We start from the raw sequence: 17,346 nt of genomic DNA, 5'->3' as shown, positions 1-17,346 counted from the left end.
AGTTATGGAAAATTCTTTTTTGAGAATGATGACCACGCGATATTAGAATCAGAAGGTCTTTACGTACAACGGTAGACCCGTCCCAGAAAATGATACGAAATTACAGCGACAAATCGTCATTGCAGCTACGATACGGTGAAATAAGTTTTCAGGGCACCGAATAAATTGCCTTCCATTTCGTTGAAATGGATAATTTGCTCCTGTCAAATCGTTCAGCAAGACAAATTGTGCGTCACAAAACGCGAACGTTGCGGAACAAAAGCAAAAAAAAAAAAATGTTTTGTCGTTCGTTACAATATTGTTCCATGGTAGCGTCTCGTTATTCATTGTTTCGTGCACTGTACTTTTCTTCTCCTCAGTTGAAAAATTTATATGATTCTGAGAAAACATAGACAAGTAGGATAGGTATCTTTCTTCCGAAACAATGAGTCGATCTTTAAAAAATCGTCGTGAAAAAATATAAAATCCTTTATCATTTTCCTTTCGCTGATTTCTTGTGCAGTGCTAACGACATTCCTACGCAACTCTCGTGTTTCGTAGCTCATAGCATTATTCTTGATACAGTTATTAACGACCAATTACATACAGCCTGATCGTGATGAAGGTAGATCGGCGGTGTATTGTCTTTTGTTTGCTTTTGACGTACGCTTCGATAGCTTGAGAAATATTCGAACCTTAAATTACTCGTTGATTTCTTCGCCGATATAATGTCTTGCGTTGTGCGGGAATTGTTGAAAATTTCACATGGTAATCCCGGTTCATGTGTCAAACGTATTTAATCGCGTCTGGTCACATACTGTATATTCAAATTTCATACTAATGAATATTCATTGTCGAAACTAGCGCGCTGACATTATCGTGTTTAGACGAAAAATAAAAGATCGGAACACACCTTTGATTTCAGCTTTGGCAATAAAGGTGAGACCGATCTTATTTATCTTGTCAAGCCGTGAAAGATTTCTTGCAAAGGTGGAGGTTGAGGCACGTTGTTGAATCAAGCATTCAAGAGTATCGAACGGCAGATTTTTTTCTGAGGTGGAGGCACGAAGCCGAATCTAACATCGAAAAGAATCGAGGTCAGACAGAGAAAGCAGCAGCTCGACTACGGTGATACAAGGATCTTATGTAATTCATAATCGCGCCTCTCCTTTATCGAAATAAAAGACACGCAAGAGATTACTTATCTCCGTCGGTATCGTTGTAAATTACAAGTAGAATTTGAAGCAATTTTGTTGGAACAGAAGAAGAGGAATATTTAAGCATTCCTTGCATGAAATAAAACGTGACATTTGCATTCAGAAGTTCGAAGGATTTAGTTATCAGAATGTTAAATATATCATGAATATCGTCAATTCGTGTTGATTGATGAAATTCGTTAACGAAAGACCGTCTATCATATTCCACAGAAAAACTGTTTTCGAATTTTTATTTTTATTTTCATCGGATTACACCTTCGATTAGATCAATGTTCCATTGAATAAATCAAAACACCGTTGAATTGGATTCCTAGGAATTAAGCCAAAGGCTGAATTAGTTGAATAGTAGTTTAATATTGGCTGAAATGTTCGAACGGTTTAGTTAGGTACTCGGTATTACTTCCAATTAATTCGAGCAAGATTTTCCAATGCCGCGGGATTATTTCGCAAATATCGTCGACGGTTGTGCAAATATTTGCAGTTATCCGTAATTGGGAGAAGTTGGTATGCCCGTTCGTTGAAAGTTCGATTGCGAGTGATATGAAACGAGTTAAAATTCACGGTGAAAGTACTTCCTAAAGTCTTACTTTCTTATCGATGCACTGATTGGAAGTTTTAAGAGCGACAAGCGTAACAAACGTAATTAACATCCACTCGGAATTTCCTAATTCACTATCGCTATTGGATTGAAACAATATGTTCTACGAATAACACTTCTTCGAGTGTTTGATTTATTCACAATTATCTGTTATCTATGCATCTGTTATCGCTGCTGCGTTGATTTCTTCATTTATATAAACAGCGTGATCATATTCCTGAGCGCTGAGAATAAATAAAATTCGTCAGAGACAGGCAAGTCTAGTTATACTGGATCGATCGAATAACAGCAGGTTCAGAAGAAAAGATCGTAAAAGCAAACTGTGTATATTTTATCGGATTCTCTTAACATTCTGAATAAATAGGGAGGGAGAACTTTTCGCTGCATCGAATAGCAGTTCATTAATTAACTACTACTCCGTTTGCTAACATCTTTTCAACGCGTTCGAACTTCTGCGTGACATGAATGAATGTTAATAACGGGACACTATCTTTCTCCAGCAACAGCGGGAGGTCACACGATTCACTGTCCTTGAATACTTTCGCCTAATCTGGCATCTACCTCAAACTGTATCCTGATCATGTTACGAAAAAGTTAATCGAAAATATACCAAATCCTGTTGGTTGATTTACGAGACACAACTTGAATATTCCTGCTCGACTGTGTTCAAGTTTTCGGAAAATAAAATGTTGCTCCAGATGTTTTCAGCAAAAATATTCAATTTAATTCAATGGGAAGTCTAAACTATATTCGGAAACATTGAAATGTTTAAATCCTGTAACTGAAAAAATTTCTCGCCCCAAAAAACATTAGAATTCATTATCCAGCTTCAATTCCATTATCCAGCTAGCATCATTATAAATAACTGTGATCACAGCGTGAGCATTAGCTATGACTCAGAAGACAGTCGGATAAACAATATAACGAGGATTGCTTCTTCGATAATCACCAGCTATCGCCATGGTAATTTACTTGTACGCTTCCTATACCTGAATTCCATAAAATCTACGTATTCTGTCTACTATCGGGCATCTTTATTCATCGACGCCCGATTCCAACGAACCGTTCGTTCCCTTTCCCCCAGCAACCATTTTACAACAACCTCCACTCGTAAAACGAATAATCTATCGTAGCATGGTGTGCGTGGTGTATGCGAGATCGTGAGAATTCCGTTGTCTCCGGACGAGGAACTGGTCTGCCTCGATCGGCAACGTGACACAGGGAGCGTGCTCGAAACTCCATGTTTATGGCAGCGAAAGGATACGGGCCTGGAAGGCACGTCCAATGGCATTCGGACTGGCTCACAGCATCCGGACGACCGAGGAATACCTGGCGTAGCTCGAGTGTCACGGGTGCACCGCGCCATTTTAAAATCGATCAGCCAGTACACTGGTCTCCATACGAATATACATCCGTAAATATAGAAACGGGGAAGACGTAAATGAGAGAAAGAACGCGTAGAAAAGTCCCACGCGGTAAAGAACGCGTTGCGGACAAGGGCGCATGTCTCGACCGCGCATCGATGTCTCCAAGCGGCATACCCGTGTAAACGATGTTTCTACTCACTTTGTTAGCTTCCTCGGTGGTCCAGGTCTCCCTGATCCGACTTATCGACGCAATCCCTTCGATACAGAACGATGTCACGAGAATCGTTTAAAGCACAGGGAGACAGAGTAGTTGGTTCACCGATGATGACGTGCATGCGATCACGAAGCAGAGCCACGAGGATCCCTCGGAGGATGGTACGGGAGCGGTTAACAAAGGAGAGGAAGGTGGAAAGGAGAAGTGATACAGAGAGGAAAACGAAGGCGCGACCGGTGCGGGTACCGAGGAGGATCGATGGAATCCTCGAATCAATCAGGATCACACGTTTATTTTCACGAGTATGTCACTTGAACTTGCCGCTGAAAGCGGTGGACGTCGTCCTTCCAGGACACCTCGAACGTCTCGTTTCTCTTAATAATTCGAGCGTTCCCGGACGACCGGACACCGACTGCGTTCTCAACGCGATTCCGGATCGTGGTATGCGGTCGCTCGACCTCGCCTAAGAAGACTTTTAGTTCGCGTCGCCAACGATCGGCGCCACCGTACACTCCTCCTGTACCGTTACACACATTACAGGTGGCTCGTGGCACTGTCGACGCGTGGATTCGTCGGTCCCCTCTCGTTCTCCATAGGTGGCTATGTTTTACCTGTTCCTCGGGTGTCGTTGGGTTCACCGACGAGACGATCGTTACAGGTGTGTGCAGGTGCATACTTGGGACTACCTGCGTTTCCCAAATATATACGCCAGTTCTCTCGCAAAAGGAACACCCCAAAGAGGTCGTCTAATCGGCGGCCATTGTCCCCGTATGGGACTCCTGAGGCCGTGCTCGGTTTCCAGGCTGCTTTTCACTTTTGCTCGAACCGGGTCTCTCACGAGCACGTGTTAACGAAACGGTGTGGGGTCGAGCTCGAGAATCGGGGAAATGGGTAATGCTAATACGACGCGTCGATGAAATCTTCTGTTCCCCCTTTTTTTTCCTTTTTGATCTCTGCAGAAAAGTAGCTGCAGGATTGTTTGTATAGGATAATGACGAAATAACTGTATTTGTTTGCGCAGAACTTGGCAATTTATCAATTTCACTGTTGACGTTAGAACTTGAAATTTGACGAATGGTTCGTACTTTTGATCCGTGTAAATATAGATAAGCAAATTGATAGTTAACGGACAATGGAATTTCATAATTGATTCCACGGATTCTTGTGTTTTTAGTAGATGTATAACCTACATACTTTGTTTTCTAAAGAGGTCAATAATGTACGTTATTATTAGGTTATTCTATGTTAATACGGGTATACCCTTCGTGCGTCTATTTGTAGATCAGAAATGCGAACACCTGCAACACCTTAGCATTGATATGTGACTAATGTACCTTGGACTTCCACTCACGTCCTTCCAGTTCCATCCGTATGATTTCTTGAACGAAACATTTTATATGCTCGTAGATTTATTTTCCATTAATAAAAAAATCTGATACAAATTCTGTAATAAAATATTTTGTCATTATAAATTATATCCTAGTTTATCGTTGGAAATCGTACTATTTCATACACAGTTAGCTGATAAGTTTGTTTTGGAATTTTCCTTGAATCCGTTGTTGATATTGGAAAATTATTTTGGACTGTTTTGTTCACGATTAAGTATACAGTAACCTGTAAAAAGCTATTATAACTACAGAGGATATAAGTTAGCCGTATTGGTTGCTAACAAAGACGGACGTTTGGTCGTTTAGTTCTCATAACGTTTGTTGGTAAGGTAGAAGTCTAAAATCCCATACTATTGGAAAACTGCTGAATTCTTCATAGAAATTATTGAATATAAAAGTTATTGCACAGCATTAAATATTTAAGTCTGAAGTATTTGCTTTAATAGTAGTTTAAGTAAAAGAAGATAAACTATAAACTACAATAAAGAAATAGTTGAATTTCAATAAAGGAACAGCAGTGTATGAATCAAGTAAATGTAGATGACGCCCGTATGAACTATCTAAAATTCCTATCATACATCATTTGAATATATTTACATATATAAAACATTAAATTTTCTCCATTGTTTAAACAAATTAAAGATACCAAGACACATCGCGATTCATTGCAGTTTGACAAAAACAAATCTTTTCAAATACCATTCAGTTTCCTTTTTCTGATAAGATTATCAAACCGTTTATCAGGGACTTTTCAAATATTGAGTGATTCTTCAGTGAAAATCCATGCACGTGGGTGAGCAAGATAAAATTAACATCGAATTACACTAACCCACCAAGTGGCTTCGTCCATTTTAATATCCTCAAGGATAATACGTATTAGTCACTTTTTCATTTATCTACCAATTCTGCAATAATTTCTTCATTTAAAACTATCTTGAGACACTATTCTCAAATGTTTATATTTGTATTTCTTCGATGATTTCTTTGGTCGGTAAATCGGCTGTACCGTACTTCTGTCAGAAATGGATTTACTTATGGAAATAAGTCGAAGGGAAAGCTACAGAGTTGCCAGAGTGCGTGTGTATTTCATGTAGCCTGACAATTTTTCTATAGATTCAAAGAATTATTGTAATTCAGCTACACGAAGCGCGATACCCTTCTTCGATTGATATGGATGAGACGGCCCGACTTTTGATATACGCTCGATTTGAAATGGAAAATCATGCCTGGATTGGATTCGCACGTGAGCTGAAATAAAGTTACATCGGCAGGTTTAAGCCCCGCTATATTTGCCTGTCCTGCGTATCGATACTAGTTCGGCATAATACGTGGGCTAGAATTTATATGGTGCTTGTTACAGGAAGCCCAGTATTCGACATGCATAAAATTAATAATCGTCCGATGAACCGGGTTACTATTTTTATTCAGTTCAACGTTCTTTCTAAAAATGGGAAAAGAAACTAGAACGTCTGGTCGAAGAAATGTCTAAAGAAACTTGCATATTACTAACCAACTAAATAAACAGCTTCGATATCAATTTTTTGTAACGAAACTTGTAAAATCACAAAATCTCCACGACAAATTGTTAAAAAAGAAAAGAAGATCGAGGTAAAGAGAAGAGAAAGCGTGGTCGTGAAAAGCGCAGCACGCGACGAGCTTTATTCCCCCAGAAACTTCACTTCTCGCCTCGGTTGTTTCACCGACATTGCGTCGAACTAATTTCAAAGTTACCCGCCGTTGGCCGGCATAAAATTAAGAAAATCTATCCGCGAGGCCGGAAGTTCCCATCGAAAAGAAGCCACGGCACCACAATGAATATGAATACCAAGTTTTAGAAGAAAACCGTAGGTATAGCCCACTGATGGTGAAACTCAAGGGGAGCAAAAAGGGAGAGGTGGTAACAGAAAGAGAAAAGAAAGGCGAGCGGACGCGAGCCAGTCCCTGGCAGCAACTTAAATTGACTCGATAAAAGTTCGCGGAATAAAGCGGCGCTGGGCTTCGCCACTATATCAGAAACATCTGCCAAACGTTATTACAACTTTGAATAAAGAACGGCGCCGGACGGGGGCGCGGAGGGGGTGCTAACCGTTCGGAGAAAGAGAGGAAACTTCCTTTTCTCGTGGCAACGACGACGACCGCGACCAGCCAGAATCTCGCCCTCATCCCTCGCCGTGGCGAAAACTTTTTCGCTCCTCGACCGTGAGAACTTCCACGATAAATCAAGCCGTTATTTTAATTTTTCCAGAGGGGGGCTGCGTATATTAGCCACGGCACGCCATCCGTTGCTTGATGTCGCCATTCCTTTTAATTTCCACGATACGGTCTACCATTCCTTCGTCATTTTTGTATCGCTTCTACGAAGACGAGCACAGAGGGTATCTATCGTTCATTGGTCGCTTGTTTCTCAAGTGCGTGGAACGATATGTAGATCTGTATAATATACTAGAAGAAGACGCTTTGCTTTTGTAACTTACGGTGTTTGATAGATGAGATTGGGAAGGTTCGAAGGCGAAGAGACGGTGCACAAAGATATTTATATAGTCATCGTCATCGGGTATAATACCTTGGCAGCTCCGATTCATAGGGGGTTCTCTATTGAAAGAGGAATTTTTTCCACAGAGGAGATAGCACGACTAACGGTATGAAAGATTGAATAGCCTGTTCTGATTAAACCTCGAACGATCGTTGGAATTGCAAGAAAACGATTCGTGAAGCGAATCAATTAAAACCTCGGGCAACTGGGTGTCGGCGGATGGTACGATCGGCCGAGGTAGAAACAAACAGACGAGCGAGCACCGATACCTTGTATCTCAATTTATAATACAATCGCTTCTTCCATGGAGCTTTTCAATGGACCCGTCGATCTCCTTGGAGCGACCATTTACGACGTGAAATCGTGGAGCCTGACGATTTCACCAGAGAAGAAGCGAACGAGAGGGAGAAAGAAGGAGAGAAGGGAAGAAGGAAAAAAGGAGAAAGCAAAGGGATCGTAAAGAGAAGAGAAAAAAAAAGAAGTACGCCACGTTCGTATCTGTGCTGGGATCTTTTGTGGTAGCTTCTGGTCTTGGAAGCATCGACGAAACTCCTCGACGTTCAAAGCTGATATCTTTTGATCGGCTACCTTCCTTTCAGCAAGATATAGACTTCTCTCTTGACTCGTCCTCCTTCGATCCTCCCGTTCCTCGTTTCTTCGCTCTCTTTAACGTTCCTCGGTCACGTCCTCGCGGTTTTGTTCGACAAACAAGCCGATGATTGTTGCGGTCGGGCCTGCGCTCCTCCTGGTGGCACGCCATTTCGCGGTTACTGTGAAAAATCCATTATCGCCGCGTCTCGGCCGAGAAACGCTCCGCTCTGCTCGCGAGATCATTATGCCCTCACATTACCTCGATGAAAATTGAACCGCTTTCGGGCTACTGTAAACGAGGAGATTACGGAAGGAGATCGAGCCTGCAAAATACCGGAGGAATTTTAACGAAATATGGAATCGATACACGTCCTGATAATTGTAATGTAAATTATTTTTCCAAAGATACAGTATCTATACGGCATCTATAAGAAGACGAAAGAACATCGGTCTAGTCAAAATGGACATTTTCCGAATTGGTCTTCTAAGTTACATCGTTGCGTTAATTTATAAAAATTACGAGTGTCTTCTCGAAGTAGAAAAATAAATGTCAACATAAATTCTGAAATTGTATACTTGATAACATTTTATCATCTTGTAATTATGATTAGAAAGTTGCAACGCTAATCAGCGATGACATCAGTACACACCTCACGTCGCATTTCGTAATTCAATTAAAATAATCCAGAAAATCTCGGACGCCTTCGAAATACCTTGAAAAAACATCAGAGTCGAATTGATATTACCGAACGAAGTTCGAAGAAAGGCGAGATTGAGAGGAAAGTAGCGAAGCTTGAACAGTAAACCGGTGGAGGTGCGCGTAGAGACCGAATCGATCGGAATTAATCGAATCGACGGGGAAGAGCGGCAGGTTAGCCAAGATTTCTGACGATTTAATTCCGTGTGCCCGAGTTTCCATCGTCGCCTGGCAGCCGGTGGAATTCTGCGTTCCCATTCCCTAGCTCCGATCCGGTTCAATTGCATTGGACGCGAATGGCGTTGCGGGCACGTTCGATCCTCGGAAGTCGAGGATTCCGCGGCGGCCATTAGTAACCGAATTAATTAGGCAAATCGGTAGCCACGATGCAGTTACAATTAATCTGCAGCGCGATTCCGCGTGCAGCTATTCCGAACGCTGTACATTCTGCGGCGGGTAATTGTGCGGTTCCAACATCGACCGTTCCTGTAGCTCGATAACAAAATAGCCGAACTTCCGGCCACCGCCAGCCGCTGGTCCGTTGTTTTTGTTAATTATAGTCGCCGAGGTAATTGAGATACGTTTCGAAAATCCGTACCGTGTATCTCACGGAGCTACCGCCCGCCGCCACTACTTTATCGAGCTTCTCTTTTTCTGCTCGTTCCTCGCCGCCTGATTGAGGCGAGTCTCTTGCGCAGTTTGTTCGGGAGCTTGTTTGTCTCGTTACTCGGTGGATAGGGGAAAAATGCCTCGTTCTATTTTTTTACACGATTTATCGTCGTAGTATATTACCTCTCATAAGATATTCTGAACGATTTTTTGGTGATAGTAGCTGAATTTTATCGGAGTAGAAATTAATGGTAAATTAATGTAGGTTGGGTCTGCGTGGAGAAATATTTCTTACGGTGAAAATTATGGAATAATAGGCAGACGTATCGATCATAATTTGTGTCACATTTTCTTTGTCTCTCTCACACATCCACGCACACTATTTGCATTGCAAATCGAACATTCGGATTCACATGCGTTATTACAGCGTGATTTCCTTATTAACGACTAGAAGAAGCATTTACTATTTGCTTATGCAGTCAGCTGGCGCTATAAATTAAAATTATCTATTAAAGAACCTACCAATAGTAGTATCTATATTGTAATAAAATATGCCATTTGTCCATGTGATTAATGGTTTTAAATACGAGTGTCTCTTGTTTGAATCGATGTCAGTTGTCTATGAGTTTAGAAAAGCCTTGTACATTTATAAGGATAAAGAGCTTCACGAGCGATAAAACAGGTTCCACAAGAGTTGACCAATTACGAACCTCAATTTTATTATTATACAGCCAGCGTTTAAAAATCAATTTCATCATTTCATAATATCCTAATATATCATAAAGAATGAACTCATAGAAGATACTTTCATAATTAATTTTGCAATTAAGTAATATCCTATCAAAAAGAAAAGAAAAAGGTATGATTACTTTTAAAAGTAGATAACACATTAAGGTTAATAATATAAATTATGTAAATTGAAAACGCTAGCGCATTAAATTGTATGAGAGCGATATTGCTGTTAAATAGAAATCGATGTTAATTCATCTCGCTCCTCGACACGGTGCAAGAGAATTCGCAACGATTACGATCATCATTACGAAACAATGAACAATTCTTTGCGGTGTGTCCATTAGAAGGCAGATTAAAACAGCGACGTAAGAAGCGTAAGAAAATTACCTTTTCCCCAAACAAATAGAAAGAACCGTTAGCAGTTATAAACGGAACGCTGATCACATTAAGCGAATATTTATCTCGTGTTGCCATGGACGACGTTTCCGTCGTCGTTATTTCATCGTTATTTCCCAGTTATATCCGGCACATGGTTAAGCGAGAATTATTACGAGCGTTCCTGGTATCGGCCAGACACGATCCACAGTCGCGACGTCGTCTTTCTTTTTTTTTTTTTTCGATATAAACAACCAAAAATTAAGTTACGGACAGGGATTATAAGCACTTCTCGGGTAATCTTTGTTCGAGTCGGAGGAGAGAGAACGCGCGGGGAACGAATGGTACGATAAGAGTTTCACGGCTAGTTGATTTTCGCGCGTGTGTTAAAACATCGGAAGATGAATTGGAAAATTACTCCGCTTTGGGAAACGTAGCGTGCGCGTTTCAGAATTTAATTTAACCCTTAACGCTCGACAATTTTTCTTCGTTTAGGTTGCGCTATTAGTACTCCTACAGTTGCGAGCGTTGTATTTAGAAGCCCAGATCTGTGTGATATAAATTAAACATCCGCTGGTCTTGGATGTTAATATCATTATTATCATTATTTGAAGAAATCGGAACAAAAGAAATACATTTACTTCGTAGAGGCTACACCGCGAACGAATATCGATTAGATCATATAAAATCTATGTAAATTGGAAACGTACAATCATAGCACCTGCCTAATATGCCCATTATTTTTAAAGGTGAAATTTTATTTCTTGCGAGTAAAATGATTTTAGTTCGACGCGAAATTTGCACGATTTATCGGTCGGCGAAAAAAAGATATTAGCTCTGGCTCGAAAATGTACTTGGAATTCTTTTAAACACTTTAGAACGGTGTGATCAGAGACGATCGTAAAACAGATCGAAACGATTAATTATCGGCCGCGCAAGAGGCTCTCGACCATAATCCGGCCGAGTTTAAATGTCGAACGGGGGTTCCCAAATCGCGTCGGGGTGTGATTTGTGGCGAACGCTTAGAGGACGAAATTGCACCGCAGGACCAAGCAGGATCGGTTCTACGTCAGGGTGATTAGACGTTATTGATGCCCAAACGGCATTGCAGCTTCGTGGCAATGAGCATCTGAATCATTCTGCGCAACCGTACTGCTTGGAATTACCGTTAAATCCATATTCTTTCCGTTAACATAGCTGTTAACCATGTCGTAATTGACTGTAAAATTCTCTACCACCTCGTAATTGAACGGCTAAAGTCCTGATAGACAGTTTCGCGCATTTTCTGTAAACGTTTTACCACTAATTAGAGTAAAATGTAAATTGCATGCAAAATAGAAATTTCACAGAGACCTCTGCTTTCCATTAAGGTTGGATGTATTTGTCTATTTTTCTGAAAGAAACGATATGTGGAAATTGAGTATTACGGTTAATTGTTCGTGCAAAGAAATTTTATGCAGCACTGGTGATTTCTTATACAACCGTACACTATATTACACAATAACATTACCATTGATATTACATAGTCGTTAATAACAATTAAAATTAATCACACTATATTAATATTACCTAATATCGCACCGTTGGAAATTACAGTTAGATTAAAAAAAGATGATCACCTAACTATTCGTATAATATTCTTCAAATATGTCTAGTAAACGCTACAAGACACTATTCGTGCATTGTAATCTGCCATTTCGAAGATATTTGTATTAAAATATGTAGGTATCTATTTACGTATCAGCGGTGAAATAGTAATCACAGTTAAATATTTTCCACGATCACCAGATGCAACATAAATATCCGCAAGACATCTACGACACTCGTTAACCAGGTAGGTGTAGCAAACAAGATTGGTTAGCGACTATATAGGGGGAACAATTAATTAAGATAAACGAGAGAAAAGTCGAACGAAGAGTAACATATAATTAATAACGACGTTAATCTGCCGCTGTAATCTTGCCGCGAGATCGATCCTCGATCTTTAATCTTTTTCCCCGAATTGTTAATTGGCGCCGATGGAGAATAAAAAATAAAGATGTAGATAAGAAGCGACGGAGAGATGGTTCGGCTGTCTTAATTACCGTCTCTTTCGCGTCTGATTCGTTTCAGATAACTATAATTATGAGTTGCCTCGTGAAAAAGCGTGCCACTACGAATTGGCGTCAAACTTTTCGTTTTTCCCGCGGACGAACGATCCAGGTGCGGAATTCACGCTTGTAACGGCGGTGTTTACGTGGTGTTACACCTTGTACTAGGGATTTTCTGATGCTTTATGCCTCTTCTAGCCCTTTGGAACAGCAGGAATCGTTGTTCCCTGATCGGCCAGCCGGGAACGATAAGGGAAACATATTTATTTCCAGGTGAACCGAGGCGAATAGCGGAGACGTGATGCGGAAACGATATCTGGATGTTCGCGGAAATAACACAGGCTTCGTATACAGTCCTCCTAGAAAGTTTATAGCCTGTCGCGATTCTACCTATCTTGCTGTATCAACCATCGTAACTTAGTTCTTCATTTATTTATGTACACAGTGTATGATAATTGAACGTAATATACTCAACGTCTTAATTCCATATCGTATATTTGTTAACGAAATTTACACGAGTTGAAAAGATAAGAAGCGAGATATTGCACGTAACACGAAACATAGCAGAGTCACTGTCGCAACGTATCGAAGTACGATCTTAATTCAATTAACGTTATTAAAAGTCGTTTAACGCGTAAGATACCGCACGAATTGTTGGCGAGGTTACCGTAATTTTTCTATAGAGTGTACGGAATTTTTCATTTCGCTTGTACGTAAAGTTTTATATTCGAAGGAGGCAGTCGCGATGCCGTACATCTTTCTGATCTCCAATCGAGCCGTCGCTTAGCGGAGCGTGAAACACATTTGCTCGAATCGCGGTACCCTTAACCACGCAAGCTCTTACACACACCACCTCCTTAGGTGTGCTAAAGTAAAACTCGAGTGGAATACGTAGCCACTATTCAACCATATTCCGGGAAACATTTGCGGAATACTTTTTCCCCTATTCCCCGCGCGGATCGTCTAAAGTATTTAGGGGATCGGTGTCCCAGTCTGGTGTGTTTGTGCGTGTTTATTTCACAGCCATACTTTTCCACTCCATTTGTGCGATTCAACAACAGTAGCGCGACAGTACCGGCGATCCAGTGGAAGCTGATTTAACTAATTCCTTCTTTCTGAAATTTCATATTGCCTGTATTACTTTTGTCGCTTCGGGGGAATTCTGTTTAATTTATCGACGGGATCGGAAAGCAAAGTTACATCTTCGAGTTTCCTCTTTTCATACAGAAACTCCACAGCATCTTCTTTCCCATAAAAAGTTCAGATTTATCAATAGTTACCGAATCGGACACTAATTGGACGAGAGAGCGCAGCTGCTGATAAAAGGTAACATTCTATGTAACAGCTCGCCTCGTCCCTAACTTCTTCAAGCTTCAGACGTGACGTTCGTTCAGCTCTCCATGGAACAATTAGTCAAATTAAGCCGATCTATAAATAAAATGGTTCAAGTGCCAATTATAATTCGCATCCAGTTATATCGCGCAACAAATCTACACACAATAGGTACGCGCCGTCTATTTGACGCAACGATCTAGCAATCATCGGTTGGAGCGGTGTTCGAATTGAAGCCTATTGACTGAATCCAATCGTATAATCCCAACATCAGCGCAGCCATTCGAGCTTTCCAAATATGACTCAGCACCGGAGCTAGCCAAAATTACACACTGAGCACCAATAACCATCGATAGAACACCTCGGCTCCAGCTAACTTAGGATATACCAATTGAAACCTGCTTGTAACGGCCGATCTACCAATTTCCCTTACCCTCGGCCCAATCTATGAACTCTTCGAACACGTCCGAGACATCGCCAAACAGTCAGCCCTTGCTCTTCGAGGCGGCTACAGGGTGAAAAACGAATTGAAGGCGGAGAAACGTCGGAGGATCGAGGATCTTCTCGCGACTCGGGACATTTTTATTCAGCAGAAAAGATTGCAGCGCATCCGGCGGAGGCACCGCGGCCAAAGAGATACATAGAACTAGCACGAGTGGAATTGAGCGGCGGATAATTGTTTCGAACAATCCCGGGCGACGCTTTTCGTCGGTTTCCATGGCGACTTGCGCCAGGCGAACGTTCGCTACGTCGGTTGGCAATCGAAGCACACCAACAGTGGGGAGTTTACCCCTCTCTCTAGGGGAATTCTGGTGGGGGCAGAGGACGACGGAGGCGTAGGCGGGGCAAAAGTTGGACGAAGAAGTCGCGTTCGCTGGAAACGCCTCTTCCGCCCGCGTGCCGTTGGTTTCCCCTCGCCGCGTCCTCCACGCTGCAGGGGCCCGAAGCCTCCGCGAAATCGTTTCGTTTTTATTATCGCTCTTAAAACAGTCGAGCCACGACGTTGGCAGGGCACATCGATCCACATTAGCTCCTAATTTCACGTTATTACCCCCACCAGAGGCGAAGCGTAGCGCGCGACCCGCGCCGAGCCCGGGACCCTTGATTTTTCAGTTTTACCACCTTCCGCTTTAGATCCGCTCGAGTCTACCAAATTAACCGGCTGCCCCGTTCCCGCGCGCGCGATCTCTCTCTCTCTCTCTCTCTCCCTTTCTCTCTTGCTTTTTCAATCGCTTCGCTCGGCGGCATGACGATTAGCAGCTGCGAAAAGGGACATTCGATATTCTCGTTGGATGGTTTGATGGATCTTTTCCGATGGAAGCTGTGGGGTTGGTGTTGTTCTATGTTAAGTATATTCAGAGTGGATAATAGACGGTATATGATACAAAATGTAGGAAATTATCTTGACTCTGATGTTTAGTGTGATACAAGTAAATCCAGTGTGTAGTTTGTCAGAATTAATTCCGACTGCTCTTATCGTAAGTTGAGGTTGCACAGTACGCGTGTATAATAAGAAAAAGGAAAAAGAAATGCCAGTGGAGATTATTTTAAACGAAATGTTTGGAATAGTAAAAGTATAGTAAAAAATTCTTGGAATTAATTTGAATCGTTTGATGTCGAACGAAGTCAACTTTCCAAGCGAACGGGATTGAGGCCGTACTGGTTAGACAATCGATTTATAGAGTTTCTGGTATTTGTACGCGGTGACAGGCATTTGAGAGATTTTTGCGAAGTCTTATATCGATTAATACCGAACATTTTCCTTTATTAGAAATTTAAAAAAACACTGTCATTTATATAAAACAGTATATTATGACTCGTATATCCCAGCATTGAACGCCTAGTACAAAGTGGCATAGACAAAACATCCGCAATCAGTTCTACTCGCAGATTTCTCTGTTACAGTTATCGGTACTGTTCATCTCGATTAATCAGAACCTGAATAGCCTTCGTAATATTTTCGATACGGTGCAACGTTGAATATTCGAAACTGAAGGCTGGATAATCGAGTGATGAGGTGTTATCAGCCGGTAGCTCGATCTATCTCTTATCCTCGTTCGTTTCACAGTGTTGTTTTATCTGTCGTTTCATTCTACAGCTTCTCTATCATACTCGACTTGTCCTACCCCTAAACTAAATACTGGTTTCCATCGGACTAGCGTCTACGCTCGAACGTAACGCGTAAAAGAGAAAGAGAAACGTGCAACAACGATTTATCACGTCAGCCTATTTTACTCATACAGTTGGAAGAAACTTTGCTCGATTCATCGGACAAAAGTCTTACGACCCCTTCTCCGTTTTAGCGCTCGCTTCCAGCCTGATGATTTCCTCGATACACTGTGTTACATTTACGATGACTCCACATGTATTTCTGTCCAGTTGTACACGGTTTTGTCGACTCGTTCAATCTACGATTCCATTTCCGCCTCTTTCATCGACTTCGATCGTTCCGATCAAAACGAGCTGTACGATTAGATTAACGCTCATAGTATGGGGCAGCGACGAAAAATGCAACCAGGGAGCAATCGTTGGATGGATGAATAATCAAGGTGCAATCGGATTTCTCGTGGTTGCGATCAAAATAGAAAGCACGTCCTGCGCGAATCTATCGTGCGATGTCTTCGCGCTATCAATGATGCCATCGTCTATGGGAGCTCTGATAGGATGAAACATACGGGGACTCGATTACACGCGCATGTGCCAGTAGGCATATATCGACATTTATTGCCTAGCACGGTGGTCGATAATAGGACACGTGATGCTTGGTTATCAGTTTACCTCGAAAACTGGTAAATTCGCCTCTTGTAATCGGCTCGATTAACGCAACAGATATAAATAATATTCTCGAATTCCACTCGATATCGTTTCAAATATTTTCCAATGTAGTAGGCAATATAATTAACACCGTGATGCAATCGCAAATGACGAACTATTAGATATTTCTATATTTTCATATCTTCGAAGTTTGCGGAACGTTAAGAAAAATATGTGCTGCCCTCAAACAAACCGAACAGTTATGTTATATTAACAGTAGTACCCTCGGACATAGTCCAGGAAAATATGTTTCTCAATTTTTGTACTCGTTCAAAGTCGTTTCTATCGAAAACGTACGAGATGTCCGAATCCATTGACGTGCACACGCGATGGTGTTTGTTGCTCGCGAAACAGAACAAATAGTGGAAGATAATTAATTTACGTGGACAAAGCCAGTAACACGTTCGGCGCATGCAATCTACGAGCGAGGAGACTGTTCCTCGCGCGATATCCAGTGATATTCGTACGAAACGCAGCGTACATGTTGACTGGTCTTAATAACCCTCCTCCGGTTTCCTCGGTTGTCGTGTTTCGTCGTAGGTGTATCGACTCTGCCCACGCTTGATACTCCTTCTCTATATCTTTTGATTTATTGAAATTAATCAGCATACTGTTTCAGCTTTAAAATACCTTCATTTCACTCTTAACTTATCATACGAAACTTCTACTGAAAATCAAGTAAAATAAGAATAATCACTGTTTCAAGTTGCTTTTAAGTGTGTGGTAGGTTGATAACGTACGAAATGTCCATTTAGACACTACGAATTATTCATGTAGAAACGAGCATGGAGAAATATATTGTTTATGAGC

General features: G+C 41.4%; 1 protein-coding gene across 4 annotated transcripts in view; it reads right to left on the bottom strand.

The window, feature by feature from the left end:
- LOC117217218 (unconventional myosin-XV) overlaps nucleotides 1-3,835 on the bottom strand; it is a 63,195-nt gene extending 59,360 nt beyond the window's left edge. For 3 of the 4 annotated variants that reach the window (XM_033464643.1, XM_033464646.1, XM_033464645.1), the window contains exon 1: nucleotides 3,361-3,821. The gene's annotated coding sequence lies outside the window, so the exon portion shown is untranslated. Of the gene's footprint in view, nucleotides 1-3,360 lie in introns of all 4 variants that reach the window. The other variant, XM_033464647.1, reaches the window with a different exon arrangement.
- Between the last annotated feature and the right edge of the window lie 13,511 nt (nucleotides 3,836-17,346).

The sequence above is a fragment of the Bombus bifarius genome, unplaced genomic scaffold (assembly GCF_011952205.1).
Source record: "Bombus bifarius isolate JDL3187 unplaced genomic scaffold, Bbif_JDL3187 scf7180000007975, whole genome shotgun sequence".
Lineage (NCBI taxonomy): Eukaryota > Metazoa > Arthropoda > Insecta > Hymenoptera > Apidae > Bombus > Bombus bifarius.
Note: the sequence above shows the minus strand (reverse complement) of the source record. Positions and strands in the feature narration are given on the sequence as shown.